This window comes from Gossypium hirsutum, chromosome A13 (genome assembly GCF_007990345.1).
Source record: "Gossypium hirsutum isolate 1008001.06 chromosome A13, Gossypium_hirsutum_v2.1, whole genome shotgun sequence".
Taxonomy (NCBI): domain Eukaryota; kingdom Viridiplantae; phylum Streptophyta; class Magnoliopsida; order Malvales; family Malvaceae; genus Gossypium; species Gossypium hirsutum.
This window is the reverse complement of record NC_053436.1, coordinates 14,346,145-14,351,608: the sequence shown is the minus strand read 5'-3', so window position 1 is coordinate 14,351,608 and position 5,464 is coordinate 14,346,145. Positions and strand designations below refer to the sequence as shown.

Below are 5,464 nucleotides of genomic sequence, written 5' to 3'. Positions count from 1 at the left end.
GTTTGCAGGATGAGGATCCCAACGCTCATTTAGCCAACTTCTTAGAACTATGCGATACCTTTAAAATTAATGGTGTTTCTGATGATTCCATTCGTCTTCGGTTATTCCCTTTTTCATTGAGGAACAAAGTTAAACAGTGGTTGAACTCGTTACCACGAGGGTCAATTACTACTTGGGAACAAATGACTGAAAATTTTTTACAAAAATACTTTTCACCGGCTAAAACGGCTAAATTACGTAATGATAACTCTTCTTTTGTGCAGATGGATTTAGAAACACTCTACGATGCATGGGAGAGATACAAGGACTTACTGAGAAGGTGTCCTCACCATGGGTTACCGCTTTGGCTCCAAGTACAAACATTTCATGATGGTCTGAATCCTTCGACTCGGCAAATGGTTGACGCAGCTGCTGGCGGAACCATCAACAATAAAACACCAGAAGATGCCTATGAGTTTATAGAGGAGATGTCACTGAATAATTATCAGTGGCAAGTCATGAGGACAAAGCCAACGAAAACAGCCGGTGTTTATAACGTCGATTCGGTCACCATGCTCTCTAATCAGGTAGAACTCTTAAACAAAAAGATTGAGGGTTTTTTAGTTCTTCACAGGTTCACCCAGTAATGCAGTGCGAAACAAGTGGAGGTGGAACGAACAATTCGGAATATCAACCTTATGCCCACAACATGGATAACGAGCAATTAAATTACATGGGTAATAATCCTCAACCTCAAAACAATCCATATAGTAACACTTATAATGCAGGTTGGAGGAGCCACCCCAATTTCTCGTGGGGCGGTCAAAGAAATCAAAGACCACAACATTCTCTGGGCTACCAACAACCGCCCTACCAACAGGAAAAGAAGCCAACCCTTGAAGAGGTGCTCTCAAAATTCATATCAGTGTCAGAAACTCATTTTCAGAACACTGAGACAACATTTAAAAATTAACAAGCGTCAATCCAAGGCTTGAAACTCAGATAAGGCAGCTATCCAAACTAATCTCGGAAAAACCACTAGGAAGTTTACTTAGTAACACCAAATCAAGAGAGCATGTCAAAGAAGTTACACTAAGGAGTGGGAAAGTGTTAGCGGAATCTGAAAAGAAGTTAGCACAAGAAGCCGTGGAAAGCGAAAGGAGGAAAGAAAAACCCGAAAATAGTGACAAACCAGTGCCGGAGGAATATAAACCACCAGTATCATATCCAGTAAAATTAAAAAAAAGATCGCATTGATGCACAATTCGATAAGTTTCTTGAACTTTTTAAGCAATTACATATCAACTTACCTTTTGTTGAAGCCATCTCGCAGATGCCTACCTACGCAAAATTTTTGAAGGAGATTTTAACAAATAAAAGGAAGTTCGAGGACTTATCTACAGTAGAACTCAATGAGGAGTGCTCAGCCATACTCCAAAACAAGCTGCCAACCAAACTGAAAGATCCAGGAAGTTTTACTATCCCTTGCTTAATTGGTAGTCTGAATGTTGAAGAAGAACTAGCTGATTTAGGCGCTAGCATTAATTTGATGCCATATAAAATGTTCAAACAACTTGGCCTTGGGGAACCTAAACCTAATAGGATGAGTATTCAATTAGCCGATGATCTGTTAAATATCCTAGGGGTATTATAGAAGACGTACTCGTAAAAGTATATAAATTCATATTCCCTGTTGATTTTGTTGTACTTGACATGGATGAAGATGTGGAGGTACCCTTAATTTTAGGGCGCCCATTTCTAGCCACTACTAGAGCTATAATCGACGTGGGTGACGGTAAATTGGTACTTAGAGTAGGTGATGAGAAGCTTATCTTTAAAATTTACGATGCTATGAGATTCTCTAGGGAACAGGATGATTCATGTTACTTTATTAACTCTATTGATCATATTACTCAAGACTCTTTTCAGGAAATTGTACAAGAGGAGACGACGGAACCGTATCCAGCTCAAAGTGAGGAGATAGTGAGGAACCTAATGACCATTCGTCAAGACAAGTAGAATATGAGGGCATTAAGATAAATGATGAACTTAAGCAAAAACCCTCTATTGAGGAGCCTCCCAAACTGGAACTTAAACAAGTACCAAACCACTTAGAATATGCATTCCTTGGAAATAATTCTACATTACCAGTTATTATTGCTTCTAACTTGTAACCCAAGGAGAAAGAAGAATTAATCCAAGTATTAAAAGAACATAAAAAGGCCATAGCTTGGAAAATTTCTAACATTAAAGGAATCAGCCCTTCTTTTTGTACCCATAAAATTTTGATGGAAGATGAATACAAACCTTGTGTGCAAGATCAAAGACGTCTGAACCCCAACATGAAAGAAGTTGCAAAAGTCGAGGTAATTAAACTTTTAGATGCTGGAATAATTTATCCTATTTTCTGACAGTTCTTGGGTAAGTCTAGTGCAGGTTGTCCCCAAGAAAGGAGGCATGACGATTGTGACCAACGAGAAGAATGAATTAATCCCAACAAGAACAGTTACAGGATGGAGAGTTTGCATAGACTACAGGAAACTGAATGATGTCACAAGAAAAGATCACTTCCATTTGCCATTCATTGACCAAATGTTGGAAAGATTATCCGGACACATGTATTACTACTTTCTAGACGGATTCTCTAGTTACTTCCAAATCTTAATAGCTCCTGAAGATAAAGAAAAGATGACATTCACATACCCATATGGTACGTTTGCTTATCGTAGAATGCCTTTTGGATTATGTAATGCTCTTGCCACTTTTCAGCGTTGTATGATGGCCATATTCAACAAACTCATGGAAGATATCATGGAAGTATTCATGGATGATTTTTTTGGTATTTGGTAACTCTTTCCATCTCTGTCTTAAAAATTTAAAACGAGTCTTAATAAGATGTGAGGAAACAAACCTTGTGCTTAACTGGGAGAAATGTCACTTCATGGTTCAAGAAGGTATTGTACTAGGGCATAAAATTTCTAGTAAAAGGATTGAGGTGGAAAAATCTAAAATAGAAACAATCAAAAAATTACCACCACCTAGTTCGGTTAAGGCTATTAGAAGCTTTTTAGGACATGCTGGTTTTTATAGAAGATTTATTAAGGATTTTTCTAAAATAGCTAAGCCTTTGACTAAATTGCTAGAAAAAGATATACCTTTTAACTTCGATTAGGAATGTTTAGAAGCATTTAATACTTTAAAGGATAAATTAATTAATGCTCCAATCATAATTGCACCTGATTGGAACTTGTCATTTGAACTAATGTGTGATGCGAGTGACTTTGCAGTAGGTGCAGTATTGGGACAGCAAAGAGACAAGCATTTTCAACCTATCTATTACGCCAGTAAAACTTTAACGGCTGCACAAGAAAATTATACTACTACGGAAAAGAGTTGCTAGCTGTGGTTTTTGCATTTGATAAATTTCGATCATATCTCATTTTGTCTAAAGTTGTTGTTTACACTGACCATTCTGCCCTTCGCTACCTTTTAACTAAAAATGATGCAAAACCTCGACTTATTCGATGGATTCTCCTATTGCAGGAATTCGACTTGGAGATTCAGGATAAGAAAGGAGCTAAAAATCTCGCGGCTGATCATTTGTCCAAGCTTGAGAAATCTAATACTGGAGAACTAGATGACGTTGAAATAAATGATTCGTTCTCTGAAGAAAAAATTTTCGCTATATCTAACTCCGAGGTACCTTGGTTTGCAGACATCGCGATTTTTTTAGCTATTAACATCATCCCAAACGGGTTAACACACCAGCAAAAGAAGTGATTCTTTAATGATGTGAAAAACTACTTTTGGGACAACCCATTTCTGTTTTGCAGATGTGCAGATCAAGTCATTAGAAGTTCGTTACAAGATCAGAAACATCAAAAATATTGGAACACTGTCACTTAGGGCCAACCAGAAGACACTATAGTGGAACTAAGACCGCACACAAAATACATGAATCAGGTTTTTATTGGCCTTCGTTATTCAAAGACGCTATCAGGTATGTTACTTCATGTGACAAATGCCAACGAACAGGTAACATATCTAAACGTGATGAAATACCTCAAAACTATATGCTTTCATGTGAAATATTTGATGTTTGGGATATCGACTTCATGGGCCCATTCCCTAGTTCATTTGGGAATAAATACATCTTAGTAGTAGTTGACTACATGTCCAAATGGGTAGAAGCCCAAGCTCTACCTACTAATGATGCTAGAGTGGTAGTACGTTTCTTTAAAAAACTGTTCTCGAGATTCAGAACACCTAGAGCAATTACCAGTGACAGGGGCACTCATTTTTGTAATACCCAATTTGAAAAAAACCCTTAAGAAATACGGATCCTTGAAAAAAAGTAGAATCAAATAGAAAAGACTGGGCATCTAAAGTAGACGATGCCTTATGGGCTTACAGAACTGCTTTTAAGACTCCCATCGGGATATCACCTTACAGACTTGTTTATGAAAAAAGTTGTCATCTACCATTCGAACTAGAGCATAAAGCTTTTTGGGCTATTAAATTTCTAAACCTTAATCCCGAACTTGCAGGAAAAAATCAGTTGATGCAGCTGAACGAGCTTGATGAATGGTGAGCCAATGCATATGAAAATTCACGTCTATACAAGGAAGTGACAAAGCGGTATCATGACGTTCGTTTAAAGCAACGAAAACAATTTGAAGTTGGAGATCTCGTCTTACTATACAACTTTAGACTCAAATTGTTTCTTGAAAAACTAAAATCATGATGGTCAGGACCCTTCGTAATTCAATCTATTCTTCTATATGGCACAATAAAGGTAAGTCACCCATCATACGGTACTTTCAAAGTAAAAGGAGACTGTCTCAAACTTTAAAATGGTGAGAATTTTAAAGTCGATAGAGAGGAGCTACGACTCTACAAACCGCCCTGAATAAACCAACAAGGTAACAGTCGAGCTTAGACTATAAACAAGCGCTTCTCAGGAGGCAACCCGAATACTAATCGCTTTAAATTATTTACATTTCAAGTTTTAAACATTTAGGTCACTAACAGAGTACTTAAAGTATAGGTTCCCAACTCCACACGGCCCAGCACACGGCCGTGCTTAAGCCCATGTGACCAACACGGATAGAAACACGGCTGTGCGATATGGCCGTGCAGGAACAGGGTAGAAGATTCCTCAAACACGGGCTGCGATAAAACGCCACGACCGTTCGACATGGTGTGGTTGAATCTGCCAAATAAACACAGGCGTGCGACACGCCTGTGTCTAGCACCCATAGACAACACTGTCAAAATGACACCGGCGTATGAAAACCTACACGACCGTGGGAGAAGCGAACCACACCAGACACGACCATGTGACACGATCATGTAGCCACATGGCCTATACACACGGGTGTGCGAGAAGGCCGTGTGATGACATCACAATTTGCGACGAACACGGACGGGACACGAACCACATGGGAGTGTGAAACAGCCGTGCCATTTGAAAAATTAGAATAAT

General features: G+C 38.6%; 1 non-coding gene across 1 annotated transcript; it reads right to left on the bottom strand.

Moving 5' to 3' along the window:
• Window positions 1–230: 230 nt before the first annotated feature.
• On the bottom strand, window positions 231–337 carry LOC121213463 (small nucleolar RNA R71). The gene has a single exon (XR_005908844.1). It is a non-coding gene; the product is annotated as a small nucleolar RNA R71 (small nucleolar RNA).
• Between the last annotated feature and the right edge of the window lie 5,127 nt (window positions 338–5,464).